Source organism: Abramis brama, assembly GCF_963993115.1.
Source record: "Abramis brama genome assembly, chromosome: 1".
Lineage (NCBI taxonomy): Eukaryota > Metazoa > Chordata > Actinopteri > Cypriniformes > Leuciscidae > Abramis > Abramis brama.
In genome coordinates, this window is record NC_139963.1 from 32,532,587 (window position 1) to 32,549,632 (window position 17,046).

A 17,046-nucleotide genomic window follows, 5' to 3' on the forward strand; every position below is an offset into this window, starting at 1 on the left:
TGTACCATCGGTTCTTGGTTCAGCTTCAGCCTCTAATGGAACATAAACCCATTAGCCATCACTGCGAAACATATTTAAAGCGTCTAAACTCCCTGACAACAGGCAGAGTCACAACAGAAGAAACAAGCTGACCTACGAATCTATGATTTCCCTTCATACAGGACCACGTGTGACGTCTTTCCTGAGTGATATTGTGCAGCTCAGAAAAGTAAACTGACCCCATGGCCTGTCATAGAGAATGGAAATATATGCCAGTAAAAGGAGCTGTGAACACAGGTGCCTGCGCACAATCAGAGTGACCCCATAAATCTCCAGTACCATTAGCCCGGCCGTTACAACCTTGCCAAATAAGCAAAACAGCTGGAAGACATTAAAATCACATTATAAGAGAGCAGAAAAAAACCTAAATAAAAGGCTAATGTGTAATATTACGGCTTGCTTGTGTAGATTATGTCCAGACAGAAATTTATTAGTCAAATTGACCTTCAGGGCCTGGTTGCAACAAACTATTTCTTTTGTGTTGTACAGTAGAAAAAAAAGTAATGGATTAGGAACAACATGACAGCAATGGGGTCTTTTTTCATTTCCGGATGAAGACATTAAAAAAGGCACCTTAAAGTGAGATCAAAGGCCGTAGTGAAAATGCATGCAATTCCTGTGAGTCATCACTCAGTGAACTGCTGTGACAGACAGAGTGTCGACTGACAGGTTTGGGGAGCCTCTGCCGCTAACAGACTCCATGCCTGAGGAGATAACAGTTAGACGGGCCAAGTGAACACTGAAACACCCGCAGAGAAAAACAACATAAGGGTGAGAGGAGAGGTGAACACACAGTCCTGCGGCTGATGATTAGCTGTTTCCTGAATCGGGGAATGTTGGAACCCCGAGACTTGTTTTTAACCAACATGGGATCTATACAAATAGCGAATCTGTTTCCAAGCCATCATTAGAAAAACATTTTTGACGTAATGAGAACCAAATCACAGTTCCTGCCATTATAAACAACACAAGCAGCTAGTACCATCATCAGTGAGAATTCAGCTACATTGTACCTGATATTTTTTAAATGAGCTTTTTGCATAACACAGTGGTTAGTTAAAAACCATCCAACAAGACCCGAAGATGTTACACAGTCTCAGTGGACAAAAACAAAACTTTCCATCTGAAACTGAAGAGTTGGACGGTATTAGTCCACTCTCTGTTTTCAATTACAGACAAAAAACATCTTCCATCTATTGCTGTCTCCAAGTCTCCAAGCATTCAATAACTTTGTAAATAAATGCCAGTGACTCTGCAGTAAAAAGAGTAAGAAGAGAGGAAGTCACGCTGAACGACTGATTTATTCCTCTCAGCCTGAGGTAAAGGTTGCAAATCACAGAATGTGTCCGAGGTGTGACACTTGTAAAGTGGACCCAGAGGATTTGCAAGAGTGTAAGGAGGAAGAAACGGTCTCATCCCAATCTAAGGGCTCAGGTCAGACCACATTGAAAAATTTAGCAACTTCCTGTTTGTGTCATTGCAAAAATGCCATCTTGAGCGGCCCTCTGACTATCGAGACAAACAGATTATATTTAGTCAGAATAGCTGTATGGAGAAGATTAATACTGTTTAGTAGGGGTGCATCGATATTAAAATTCTGATGAGCTGATAATTATTTTCATGTTATGTCCAGAAACATAAATAGCTGATAATTTATTTTACACTATTTATACTACTTGTCAAAATAAATTAAAAATAAAATTAAACATTTCAAATGTCATAAGTGAATGTAGACATTACATTATAAATGTAATATATTTATGTTTTCCTAAATTCTAAAGATTTTAATTATTATTGTTGATTTTAAATAATAAAAAGACAAAAGTATGGGTATACATGGAAAGTATAAACTTTTTTTTTAAATGAATACTTTAAGGACACAATAAATTAATCAAAAGTGACAGTAAAATACATTACAAAATTATTTTATTTCAAATAAATATATTGTTTTTTCTATGAATCAAATAGTCCTGAAAAACAATATCAAAATTTCCACAAAAACAGCACAACTGTCTTCAACATTGATAAAAATAAGACATGCTTATCGAGCAGCAGATCAGCATAATGATTTCTGAAGGATCATGTGACACTGAAGACTGGAGTAATGATGCTGAAAACTTAGCTTTGATCACAGGAATAAATCGCATTTTAAAATATATTAAAATAGGAAACAGTTATTATAATTTGTCATATTTAGCAATATTACTGTTTTTTCTATATTTTTGAGCAAATGTAACCTTGGTGAGCACAAGAGACTTCTTTCAAAAACATAAAAAAAAAGATCTATCAGACGCCAAATTATTAAGCGGTAGTGTACATCCGATATTGGCCCATACAGATCAATTCAAACAACATCCAATATACTGTAAGTTGATAATGATTATGGTACAAATATATGGTGCATCTCTAGCCATTATATTCTCAACTGTACCTGTAACAATCAAGCAGCCACTTGAACATTATCATTCCATTCCTGGAGAGGAACCCCAGATGACCAGACATATAACAAGCACATACATTTAAAAGATATCTTTTTAACATCACCTGATATGACATTTCCTGTGAGCTCTGGAAAAATGGTTACAAACTCTTTCAATATGTCTGCTCTTCTCTACACATTCCCCAACATATGATCCCAAGAAAAAATGGGAATGTGATTAATTTATCATGTCTTCTAGACAAGATAAATCCAGTCAAAAGGTACCATTAACGTTTCAAAGATTGAGAAAATATAGGCAGTACTCAGGGGAGCCATCACTTTGCTACAAACTTTCTTTCTCAGAAATGAGTCCAGAAAAAACAAAAATTACTAAGCATAGAATAAGCCTGAGGACATGCATTATGCGAGAACATGCATACAATTATATAAGATTACGATTAAGCTCCGGCAAACTACAAAAGACACCCAGAGGCAAGACCCAGCCATGTAGAAAGTTAGGGAACGACTCTAGCAAGGTCAGACCAGGAAGATCAACAACTCGATGCACAAGAGAGAGGGAGAAAGACAAAAGGAGAGAGGGAATAAGCAAACTTCTGGCCTCCTGCAGAGAGTGGATCAATGCAGAAGGGAAATTGATGTTAACTCTACACAAACACAGAGTGTTAGACTCATAGTATTTGTGTGGGTGTGATGACCGCTCGTTCAGCGCTTCGCTGGGCCGGAGAGGGTGACCTCCGAAGCTTGGGGTTGTAAAAGCAGATGGTGTCATGCACACAATGGAAAAACGTCTGGAAGTGAGGGATATCATACTCCCAAACTGACAAAGGACAGCGGAAGTGTAAGTGAGTGATAAGGATGGTGTGAAAAACAATATGGAAGAGGAAACATTGCGAAACATTCTGCTCATCGAGTTTTGCATTTGAAAAAAACTGAAATGAAAATAAAAATGTGACTTGGCTAACCAGCTCACCAACTCCTAATGTTGTTATAGTATGTGCTGCAAATGTTCCTGACTGCCAAAACATTAAATGTGCAAAGAGGAAATGTTCTGCCAATAAGCTTTTAGTTGCCATTCGCAACCCATTCTTCTAGCTAACTAGATATGAGCCATCTGTACTGCATAGCTGGAACGACAGAGCCTTTGGAAATATGGCCCTGGCATTCTTAACAAATGATCCAACAGTAGCCCAGAGAGGTTGAAGTGTATCAATGACCAGAATGACCTTTGGAAGATTCCTGGAACTGACCTCAAGGTGAAAGCGACAACCAGAACATCTGGGAATCGAGGCAAAGCTGATACTGCACGGTGACATCACTTCTACAATGCGGAAAAGCAGTTAAAATCACATGAGAGATCAGATGAGAGATAGAAAGCAAGTGATTGTGGGCGCTTTTCCTCAGCATGCTTCATCTCTCAGGCGAACATAAATTCTAGTATCAAAGAGGCCTTTTACATTCAGTATCAGTTCTTCAGAACCAGGCTCAATGGAGATTCCTGTACACTATCTGTATTGAGATAAATGAACACACTCACATAGTTGAGCGCTTAAATGAGTCGTATTATTGTCCAAATATGCTTAGAAACCATCTTGATTTGAGTTGTTGATCCTTGAAATGTGATCATGAACAGACCGAACATGAACATGAACAGACTGGAAAGGCAAGCTATGAAAAATTTATGTTTACTATGTTTACATAAATAGCCTGAGGTGATATTTAAAGTTAGTCCTGAAAGCTCTTTGAATAATTCACACTCATAATGGTGGTAAACAGGATTCAGTTGTTCACATGAACAATAATAATTATTCAAAGAGTCTTAAAAAGACAATTAATTACAGTTTATGAAAGTCACAGGCATGAATTCCATACCATCTGTTAAACCCAGACGCTCCACAATACTTTGCATTGCAAATCAATACTGGTTATACATGCGTGATGACAGACACTAGCAGTGCCTCAAATATGAAAGCATAAAAGTGTTAACCTCATGTGCCCGCCAGGTGTTTATGACACTATAAAGCCGCTGCTCACCCTCACCACAGAAAGGACGAATCAGAGGTCCAGGTCTAACCATGCTCCATTACTGCCAAAGACCAAAGAGTTCAGTGCTAGTAGACATATACAGGAAAGTAGAAACATTCACACCATGAATATTCCCAACAAACCCAATTATGGAAAACATTTCCATCCCACAAGAATCCTTCTAAAGGTTCTGTGTTTTCAGTGAAAGTGGGCTGAAACCCTCAGAGGCCTGCTGCCCTGGGTTTGGGAGAGTATGCTGACTGTATAAATAGAGAAAGGCCAGCGAGGAGTTTGAAATGACTCATCAAAACTTAGGAACAAAACGTGGTGTAGGAAAGATAGAAAAAGTGGTTTCACTTTGTTAGCAGTGAAAATCTCTGGCTTTCAACAGATCTAATAGCCTTTTGACATGCTATAAAAGACCACCTGAGACATACAGACTGTGCTAATGATACTTGGCCTAAACTATTTAGTTTTAGTTTTGGTGACTTCATTTCTACGCTGGATGGCAGGATGTCAAACCTGTTGACAACAGGATCAAACGTTGACTTTGCTGTTACTACAGATAGCTCTTCTCATGTTTTTAACACCTCAAAGAACGGTGACAAGTCTGTGATAGTGGGTGGCAACCGAAATGGACTGAAGGAAACGGATGAGAAAAACATGTTTTTTTTCTCATATATTATGAACAAATGGATAATGACACGGACATGACCAGGATAGAGAGGAAGAAAGTTGTGTGGCTTTCTTCCTGGTCCCCTGCAGGATGTGGGCAGACACATAAATGACACGTTGAGAAAGTCACTGTTGTAAGTTCAATAGCAATAAAAAAATTAAACAAGGGTCAGATCATTGCTTAAGAGTAAATACAATACAATTAAAAATATGTAAATACAATATCCACTTTTTTTATTAAAGAAAATTAGGTATATTTTTCTCATACTTCTTTTGCATTGTGATATTTTTTTGCAATGCTTTTGTAAGTTTAACTAGTATTTATATAAAAAAAGAATATATACCGTTTTACTACAGCATTTTTTAACATTTAAATCTGCATAAATGAATGACTACTGTGATACCAAAATACAATCAATCATAAACATACAATGCAAATAAATTCCTTTATAAATTCCATAAATTCCTAAATAGAAAAACTATAGGAAAAGTTTGAAAAGGAGGCTTTGATGAGGTGAAATTACACAGGACTAGAGTGTCTTGGTCTCATGCAACCCTGTAACCTGCACACTTTTAATTACAAGGCCAAGAGAGAAGGCGCAGACAGGGAGTAAATGATGAAAAGGGAGAGCGGAACAGGCAAACACGCCCCCTATGCAAACTTACAGATGCTTTAACAGACCTAATAAATCTTCCCCGCTCAGAACTTTCCAGTTTAAACATCCGTGAAGCTCTAACATGGAAAACAGGCCGAGTCTCTGCTGTGAACATGGAAAAATCATACTTACAGACATGTATTTACAGACTCACCTACATGCACACACTAAAGTCCAATTGGCTCTGAACTAAACATTCCTACATTGTTAGTTAACGCTTGTAAAGAAGCAAATTGCCAGCAGGCAGCAATAGACAACCAGAATGGGAAAGATTGAGTGAAGGAAAAGGAAAAAGAGAGGAAGAAAGAGTGGAAGTGTGTTGACCTACCCTCCTGCTCGTCCCTGCTCAGGCTCAAACCTCCAGTGTGAGCCTCAGCTGGAGTCTCTGGGCTTCTCTCTGACTCCACCCAAATAGTGTCATGTGACACTAACTCACCACACCCCTCTCCAACTCCAGAGAAAACAGTGAAAAGAGATGGCCAGAGGAAAAAGAGAGAGAGAAAGAAAGCAGGAGGTCTATCTGCCTGACAAAGCACACACGCACAAAGCTTAGCGGCTGACTGGCTGGCTATCCCTCTTCAGTCCTGAATTGAGAGAAAACAGAGCAAGCTCAGAGTTTGGACTGTCCAGCACCAATGATTTATGAGCTCTGAATTACCTGAGCCCAACTTTTGTTCTTCCAACTCGAGGAATTTGTGAGATCTCTATTTAGGGAGAATGTGTTATGTTGCATTAATGACACCCTGATTTAAAAGAAACTACTCTGATCCTGAAAAAAAATCTGTGTATTTGTTTATTAAAAAATAAAAAGAATTATATATGTGATTACTAATTAAATAAATGCTAAAACTTTAATGTCAGTGGTTGCCCTATTTGAGACCACTAATCAAATTTCTTGCTTCCAATTAAGCACAAAATCCCAATCCCAATAATATAATTTGTCATAAATAAATAGTACAATAAAATAAATAAATGCACAATAAAAGCATTTTCACTATAGTGGTCTCAGAAGACTTCTGGCCCCCACGGTTTATTTTTCAGTTTAGACTCAATCCAAACCAAAAAGAAAAGAGAGAAAAAAACACATGCTTTCAATCGCAAAGTACGATCAGTGTCCCTAAATCAAAAGCAGATCTCACATCATTTCTCACAGAGAGTTTAGCTGAAAAACTGCACCTTAACTTCAACACAGAAAACATCAGTACAGGGAGGATTAAATTACAATCCTTAATCAATAAGTCCATCTGTCCGCTTTTCATTCATCTATATGTCTGAAATACTGCTGTGCATGTGCTTCAAGTCTAGTCTCTGCTGCAAATAAGAGTTGTATTTTCAAGGGAAATGAGTAAGACTAATAATATTGTTTACATTATTGAATTAGACGTGCCAGATAATTGCGGTCACTCCAAACATGTACCATGAAACTGAACAGGCAGCACTCATGGCAACTCCTGATGTAGGGCGTCATAAATTGCAGGCCGTGGCCCTTGACAATAAGCCACTTCCCTTCTTTCACACGCCAGAGGGGGGGCTCGAGTTTCAACATCAGCTTTTATTAACACGGAGCAAAAATAAACCCTTCCGATGTTTGGCTGGGTTTACAACAATTCTAAGAGCCAGCGTTCCTGTTCTCTGAGGACAAATCCTTCACACTTTGCATCTCTGCACTTTTCCAGGAGGCCGGCTTTCTGCTTTTGCTGAAATGCTTGTGAAAGTAGCAAACTCTGTGTAATCCACTCAAACCTGTGGTCAGAACAGTGCAGACATTTGCTTAATTGGTTGAACATTTCCCCCAAAATATAAAGAAACCTACTCTGTTTTCATGTTAAAAGATGCCAAAGTTTTCCCACAATGCTTTTCGTACGAACCCTGCAAGAACTGTTCCTCTCCTCCAACATAAGCCTGCAGGAGATCTTACTGACATAATGTACTCACCACATGATAACTATTCAAGCTCAACATGCACTCATCTCCAATGTTTCTGTCAGATGAACAGCATCTACTGACTTTCTCTGACTGTGTTCCATATTCAGTTTCTGGAAATGCAGATGTCAGAAGGAGAGAAATAAGTTGGAGGGGAGAGCAAGAGACATTTGTTCCCTTGCTAGGAGGTCTTACAGCAGATAAACAATGGAGCTGCGCCATCTTTGTTCCCCAGTGCTGAGAAAGAAGGGATGATTTATTCCTCTGTAAGACTAATGCAAACCATTTGTATCAGGGATTCACTTTTACAATGGTCGTAATGCCCAGCTTACGTGGTTGTGGGAGTGTGTAATACAAGAGAGGATCAGATGTTTTGTTATGAGCAAAACACCTTATATAGCAAATAGAGGAGCAACTTTTAATAGGCTATAAATTAGCTGAATTCTAGCCAGTGACAAAAATGTCAATAAGGAAATTTCAAGCTCTCTATTTTGGGGTTTTAATTTGTAGTTCAGAAAACATGATCACTCTTGAGCTGCTAGTTTGCCTCATTGGAACATTGTTAACTAGCTTTAATGAACTACATCCATCTGCTCAAATGTTATTCATTTGCATCTTCGTTGCAGAAGGAAACTAAAACCAAAGTCTGTATGAAACAAACAAGATTTTGGAATCAGATCATTATTAGATCATGATTTGGCACCAATTACTTACATCAGGATCCCAGTGGTTAATTTAGATTTCTTCCTACTTAAACCACAAGAGTAAACAGAGCGAGCTATTACTTTATATAAAGTCAAACAGTCTTAGAGAACCATAAACCACTCTGCATTAGATAACTGGGTCTGCTGGGAGCTGTGCAGAGAAAGGAGTTCATATGCATTACTATAGGAAAGGTATGGATTTTTACCACAAGGTTTGCCAGGTTACTGAAATCTTTGAAATATTTTTAATGTTTTGTCACTCAGTAGCACGTAAACTAGATGTCAAAAGAACTGAACTGTGTTTTCTTCCAATTTGCTTCCATGATTTGTCTGTGAAACAATTTTTATTTTTTTTTGACAGAGATGTATTCTGCGTATGCATTTCTGCCAATTTCTTCTGTTTTCTGTACAGTGTTTGAAAGTAACACTTTTAGTAACACTTTTTCCCAGCTAAATGAGCTAAATGGCACATAAAAACAAAAACTGTGGTTTAGTCAGATGGCTATTCTGGTCTAAATTGCCAGACCTTGGCCAAGATAAGAGGCAATGAACCAAACGGAAGTTTTTAATAATATTTAGGCTATATTTTATTTTAGCTTCATTTCAATTAGTGAAACATTTTTCAGTTAAAAATAATAACACAAGTTTTGATGCCTAAATAGTTATAGCATTTATAGCAATGGCAAGGAATTTTAATATCAGACATTTATCAGTTATCATCTAAAAAAGTAAAATAATCATCATCGTATTTGCCAGAATTGTTATATTACCTCCCTAGTTCACAAGTCTGTCTGCATTTGTCTAACAGAAGAAAAAAGACTGAGTGGCAGTCTAGCACGTCACAGCAGGCCACCATATAATGACGTATGCAGAAACAGCTATATCAGATGACTGATCACTCAACATGCTTCACAACAAACAACAAGAGTATCACTTTACAACCTCGTCTCTTCAACGCTCTGACTGCACAATGACCCCCATCCTCTGATCCAGCACTAATTTGTCTGATCAACAGCTTGGCCCACACTGCTGGGATTGGGTTTATCCCCTGAAGAACATGCAGATAGACAGAGAGGAACAGGTATCATTATTCAGATATCTCTTGGATGCCAAGAGACATGATATGCCCACAAGCTGTTGTCACAAGCAGTGCCAGCTTGTCCATCTGGCCCTTGGTGTGGAGAGGATTAGGGTGAGGGGTACAGCTGGCACAGAGGGTCTCTGACCCTGACACAAGAGCAGGGGAGACAGCTGTACTTGCTTATCCCCAGTCAAAACCACAAGGCCAAGTGGAGAAAGAGGAAGCCTGGGGTTTGTAAAAGGATAAGAGCTGCACAAATCACACACTCACAGTTGTGGCAGGCCCCCTTCACACCACGGCCCCGCAGAGTCAGGGCCAACAGCCAGAGATAATGACAGTGAGACGACAGAGACTCTGTAGACTTCATACTGAGCCTATGAGTTTATTTGATGCCTTTGATAAAAGTTTTTCTTCACACACTCCCGTTCTGCCACTGGTCATGTCATATGTAGGCCTAACTGATGTTTTGTCAAAATTAGAATCCATCAGGTGAAATTGGTTAAATTATTTTAAATGATTGCCTAATTCTGATTATATTTAAAGTGGTCACAGTATTTGTCAAATTGATTATAATTGCATAAATATTACAATTATTTGTTGTAAAATGCTTTTTACGTTTCAGAGTGGTATGGTTTTTTTGTTGTTGTAATTTTCTCATAGATACGGATTCACCATTTAATCATATTTGTCAGAAAACTATGGTAATACAAACAGTAATCGATCACAAAAGAGACACACAGACAAACGTTGAGGTTATAATCTTCAGGAACAGTGTTAAAAATAAATTTCAACCTCTCCAAGTTCATCAGCCGTATAGGACAAACTTTTTCTGGGATGGAAAAAAACTGCGACAACACTCTTCATTTTCTCTAGCGTGTATTCCGTGGGCGGGGGTTATTTAAATAAGGAACATTATGACTTCATAAGATCCGGAAAAAGTGCGTTGTAGTTCAAACAAGCTGTTCGTTGTAGTTCTTGAAAAGTGGATTCTGTTAAATAAAATATCTCCCTTTGGAGTGAACTTGAGCTTTGTAACCTTACAGATCTTTTTTATGCTCAAACAGCAACATTACAGAATAACTAAAGTCGAAAAAGTAAAAAAAACAAAAACATAATAGGACCCCTTTAAGGCATGAAGAATTTTTTTTTCCAAGGAAAAAACATTTTATTGACTACAGGGGGACTTCAAAGAAATTGTGTAGCGAAATATATTAATATATAAAAAAATATATGTTTATTAAATATGTAAAAAAAAAAAAAAAAAAAGACTGCCCAGATCACAGTCAAGGTTTACATTTTTCAAAAACAATAAAAAAGAAACATACTTCAAATTTTATATCCCTAGCAACACAAGATAAAATGTCCAAAACAAAGCTGAAAAAAGTTATTAAAGAGACTAACTCTGTCTGAATCATTGTGATAAGCTTCATAAATGTTTATTGAAAATGTATTGTATTTTTTTCTCCATACAGCTAACAGAACCTACCAGCTGCCTTGCGGTCTTGCTGCCATGTGGTTTGCGTCTGTAAGCAGCTTCGCATAGCTTTCCGTTTTGAATCTCTATTTACTATCATTTCTTGTTGTTTATATCGCTGAATAGGGCTGGGACGGTATGGATTTTTTCTTACCGCGGTTGAAAAGCAAGAAATTCCCACGATATAGCGGTAAACCGCTTTAAATCACCGCCACTCAGTGAAACACCCACTGAGAATCCTGTTGAATGTGCCCTATTTATTGGTGATTCTATTACACAGAACGTGAAAAAAGAGACACCAGCCACCATAGTCACATGTTTGCCGGGAGCCAGAGCGCCTGACATCAAAGCAAATTTAAAAGTGATGGCTAATGTTAATCATAAATTCTCTTAGATTATTATTCACATCGGCACTAATGATGTTCGACTTCACCAGTCGGAGATCACTAAAATTAACATTAAAGAGGTGTGTGAACTTGCAAGTACGATGTCAGGCACTGTAATTTGTTCTCGCCCCCTTCCTGTTCGCAGGAGTGATGAGATACTTAGTAGACTGTCCTCACCCAATGGCTGGCTGTCTAAGTGGTGTACGCAAAATAATATAGGGTTCATAGACAATTGGAAAAGTTTTTGGGGCAGACCTGACCTGTTGAAAAGATATGGTGTTCATCCCTCCTGGGATGGTGCCGCTCTTCTCTCTAGTAATATGGCACATAGTCTTAGAGGTCAAACATGAACTGGGGCTCAGGTCAGGAAGCAGACAGACTGGCTAAACCGACCATCTGCTAGCTGTCTCACGTCACTGAGGTCAGATAAATCCCATCACATAGATACTCTTTCACCTAGATATCATCACATAGAGACTGTGTCTGTTCCCCGAACTAGCAAATACAAAAAACTCCCAAACCCATTTAAGGGTAAAATTTTTATTGATGTTCAACAAATAAAAAACAAATATAATTCAGATGAATGATAAAGCTTGGGTTGCTAAATATTCGATCCCTTTCTTCAAAAGCACTTATTGTTAATGACATGATTACAGACCATAACCTATATGTGCCGTGTTTGACAGAAGCGTTGCTAGAAGAAAACAAAATTAGAAGTTTTCCGCATTTCGTGGAGAGAGACCACGATTGCGTACAGAAAGGCCTTAAAAACTGCTAGATCTGCTTATTTTTCAACACTTTTAGAAGAAAACAAACACAACCCTAGGTATTTATTCGAAACAGTGGCTAAATTAACGAAAAATAAAGCTTCAACACCAGATGCTTCCAAGCAGCACAGCAGTAATGACTTTATGAACTTCTTTACTTATAAGATTGATAATATTAGAGAGAAAATTATAACTATACAACCGTCTACTACAGTATCGCATCAGGCAGTGCATTGTAGTCTCCCTAAGGAAAAATTTCATTCATTCATTGCTATAGGAGAGGAAGAACTGTCTAAACTTGTTAAATCATCTAAATCAACAACATGTATGTTAGACCTATACTGACTAAGCTATTGAAACTAAGAGATGCTTCCAGAGGTCATAGATCCTCTTCTTAATATCATTAATTCATCTTTGTCACTAGGATATGTACCGAAAACTTTTAAGTTGCCTATTATTAAACCTCTTATTAAAAAAACGCAACTTGATCCTAGAGAATTAGTCAATTACAGGCCGATCTCGAATCTACCTTTTCTGTTAAAACTAATAGAAAAGGCAGTATCCTCACAACTATGTTCCTTTCTAGAAAGAAATGGTATCTGCAAAGATTTTCAGTCAGGATTTAGACCGTACCGAGACTGTTCTCATTAGAGTCACAAATGATTTGCTCTTATCATCCGATCATGGTTGTATCTCTCTATTAGTGTTACTCGATCTTAGTGCTGCATTTGACACTATCGACCACAACATTCTTTTGAATAGACTCGAAAATTATGTTGGCATTAATGGAATTGCACTAGCATGCTTCAAATATTACTTATCTGACTGTTATCAGTTTGTAGCAGTAAATGAAGAGATGTCATATCGATCAAAAGTTCAGTATGGAGTACCACAAGGCTCAGTACTAGGACCACTGCTGTTCACCCTGTACATGCTACCCTTAGGAGATATCATAAGGAAGCATGGGATTAGTTTTCACTGTTATGCTGATGATACTCAGCTCTGTATTTCTTCACGCCCCGAAACGCACCAATTCACAAAATTAACGGAATGCATAGCTGATACAATAATTTGGATGACTAGTGATTTCCTACTACTTAATTGGGAAAAAACAGAGTTTCTAATTTTTGGGTCTAACAATTGATGGCTGCTCTGTCAAGTCTTTGTCGTCAGTTAGGAACCTGGGTGTGCTCTTTGATACCAATCTTTCATTTGAAAGCCACGTTTCTTCCATCTTAAAAACTGATCTAAATTACGACATATGCTTTCAATGAAAAATGCGGAACAATTAGTTCATACGTTCATGACCTCAAGGCTAGATTATTGTAATGCTCTACTGGGTGGTTGCCCTGCACGCATAATAAACAAAGTCCAGTTGGTACAAAACGCAGCGGCTAGAGTTCTCACTAGAACCAGAAAGTATGACCATATTAGCCCCGTTCTGTCAACAATGCATTGGCTCCCTATTAAACATCGTATCAATTTTTAAATATTGCGGACTACTTAGAAGCACTAAATGGTTTAGCTCCCCAGTACTTGAGCGAGCTCTTAACGCATTATAGTCCTTCACGTCTATTGCGATCTCAAAATTCTGGCCAGTTGATAATACCTAGAATATCAAAATAAACTGCAGGCGGTAGATCCTTTTCCTATTAGCACCTAAACTTTCTCCGGGAAGCAGACACACTCTGTCAGTTTAAATCTAGACTAAAAACACATCTCTTTAACCGGGCTTACACATAGAACATTATACATTCCTAGTATTCAAATCAGTTAAATGATTATAAGGCTGCATAGATTAGGTCAGCCGGAACCAGGGACACTTCCTATAACACCCGATGTACTCATTACATCATAAGAAAAATGGCATCTATGCTAATGTTAGTCTTTCTGTTTATTCCGAGGTTTACTGAAGTCAGCCGGATCCGGGCCGTATCCAGATCAGATGGTGGACCTGCGCCTGGACCCATCCACAATGCATCCCTGAAGTGCCAGCCTCATCAGCCCTGTGAAGGCCTCATCGACACGACAGCCATCGGCACTGATCCTAAACAAACCCGTCTCCATACCGGCGTGATGACTCCGATCTTCAACCAGATGGAACTGGATAAATATTCTGAATGTTCTGATCCAATCTGACTTCTGACCTGTAATGCTGCCTGAATCATAATCATACACTGTTCGCTCGTTGGCCAGAGGAGAACTGGCCCCTTGACTGAGCCTGGTTTCTCCCAAGGTTTTTTTCTCCATTCTGTCACCTGATGGAGTTTTGGTTCCTTGCCACTGTTGCCTTGGCTTTTGGCTTGCTTTGTTGGGGACATTTAATATTCAACAATGTTATTGATCTGCCTTACTTAAGGTGGACAATGATGCAATTTTCTTCTAGAAACACACTTTGTTGTATTATTTTCATGTTATCATTGTGAAGCTGCTTTGATACAATCTATATTGTAAAAAGCGCTATATAAATAAAGATGACTTGACTTGACTAGAATAGATCTCTGATCCGAGGGAGACGTTTAGAAAAAGCGGTAGATGCAGCAGTTTTCCAACTAAGTCATCTTCCAACAAGGGTCTGACATACAATCTGAGAGTCACATACCAACATGCTAAACTACAATATCAGAGCAAGAAAAAAAAAGAAAAAAAACCTCCAAACCGAATTTATAACATAATTTATTTTAACCTTTTACATGGGAAACAGCTGATAGAGCAGTAAACCTCAGTGGGCAGCTGCCGCCCTTTTTTCCAGAGCTGTTGGGAATGTAGAGTCATGGTGAGGAGGCTGTTAGAGAAAACAGAGTTAGATGCAGTCAAAGGCCTGTTTGTCACCATGCGTCCAGAATTGCTGCATGCTTCATGCAGACGAGAAACCACCACTCACTTCCGCACCACACAGCAGCTCTTTTGTTCTCTCCAGCACAGAGAGCCTGAGGAGGAGACATGTGAACCCTTGTTGGAAGATGGCTTAGTAGGAAAACTGCTGCATCTAGACCGCTTTCCATTTCTAAATGTCTCCCTCGGATCAGAGATCTATTCTAGGCCATTGGTAGGTTCTGTTGGCTTTATGGAAAAAAGAAAAAAGAAAAAAACTTTATGATTAGTAAGCGTGTTGGATCATTTCTTAATTGTTGCTGAAAAAACCCCAGTTGAAAACCACTGATCGGCCAAGCCAAAAACTACTGACAAACAAACCTCAGGATCAACTCTTTCTGTGGGAAAAGAGAAATAAAGTGAAGCTTCAAATCAAAGAGTTAATATAGAACCGCTGACCGAAGAGAAAACATCCACACACACATACGCAGAGATTCAGCATGTATCCAAAACTATGTAAACTCCTACTGTTTGTGTGAATCGAGGGGGAGGCGACCAAAGAGAAATAAACTCTTGCTATTAGCATTTCAAAGCCACCACAGTAAAGTCCATTTCAAATGAAGCATGCAGGCGTCTCACAGGGCGGTGTGTGTGTGACGTGGTCCTGAGGGGAGCACATGTGGGGGGGGTTAAAGGGTTATTTCAAAATTTAAATTTCTACCACAATAAGTCTACCACAGAGGTTTCTCTATGATTTTTGTGATTTAAAAGACCACAGACCTCACAGATCACAGGCTACTCCCTCTGCAATGCACCTATTATTTTTCTTAAACCAACCTGAAACTAAGCGCTGCAAACATTTTCAGTCTCCCATAAGTATCCAAACAGTACATCAGTATTAATGTATAATTGAGTTCAGCTGAATATTCCATAAATTAACACTAAATGTGCAGGGGATTTAATTAAACATGAGCAAACTGCATGTTTTCATCTTGATCTCACAGATAACCCGTCAACAAGAACTATCCAACTTGCTCATCTACCCTTTAAATGCATAATATGTATCTCTATATCAGTGGTTCTCAACCAGGGGGAACAAGGCCCACTAGGGGCCTCAGAAAATTTCCAAAGAGCCCACAAGATGACTTAAAATTAGACAAAACAAGCATTAAAATCGATATTTCTTTTGTGAATTCATCCCCTCAACTGTATTTTTTCCAACAGTTCCAACAGCCTTGAAAAAACTAGATATATGAGGTGGCCTCATTTTTAAAAGTGTGATTTCTAGATCTGAAAATTTATGTTAATTATTAAAATGGGCATGAGCATTTTTATAATGAAAATATTTTTTCTTATTATGCCAACTTGCCAAGCTCTAAAATAATTTGTGAAATAGAAACTGAGTAAAACCTTTTTTTTTTTAATCCTCATCCTTAGTTGATGGGGGCACAACCACTGCTAGAGACACCAGACCTGAACCTATTTGTGAGTACAGAGTGAAGGAATCACATTGAACAAGACATCTGCCCACTCTCTCAACAAAAGAGCTCCTGAAACCACATTTGGCCAAATGTTGCTTTATTGGCTGTGTTGGCAGTAAAATTCCAGGTCTTATCAATATCCAACTCCACAACAAAAATGAGGCCACATGATAGCACAGCATCACACAGTAATATTGTCATGGATGTCTACAAAAGAAAAAGCTGCATTTAAGTAGTTCAGTGTGGATAAATACCACGTCCACGGTGAATCATATATTACAGAGATCTGATCTCAAAAACAGGTTTGTTGAACTGCCATGACGGAAATGTGGCCTAATATCTTCACCTGATGGAAAAAGGTAAGACTCGTGTAGAACAGTGACTCCTACTGGCACTTAAAGCAGCTGCAGAGTAAGAGAAAAAGAGCAAGTCCTTTGATAGGGTAGCTTGCAACTCTAATAGGAATTCAACCTGAAACGACTTCTGAGGAAATTTAACCAAGCACAATAGCCATCAAAACCACATCCTGTATTTCTCTTACTCTCACAGGCATGTAGTTCTTGATATCCACTTTTTCCTTCACT

At 38.4% G+C, this 17,046-nt stretch overlaps 1 protein-coding gene across 4 annotated transcripts in view; it reads right to left on the minus strand.

Moving 5' to 3' along the window:
• Positions 1-17,046, minus strand: part of septin9a (septin 9a) — an 88,622-nt gene that overhangs the window by 23,732 nt on the left and 47,844 nt on the right. The window contains exon 1 of one of the 4 annotated variants that reach the window (XM_084124823.1): positions 6,161-6,210. The exons of the other annotated variants lie outside the window; for them this stretch is intronic. The gene's annotated coding sequence lies outside the window, so the exon portion shown is untranslated. Of the gene's footprint in view, positions 1-6,160; positions 6,211-17,046 lie in introns of those variants that run through there. 4 annotated transcript variants of the gene reach the window in all.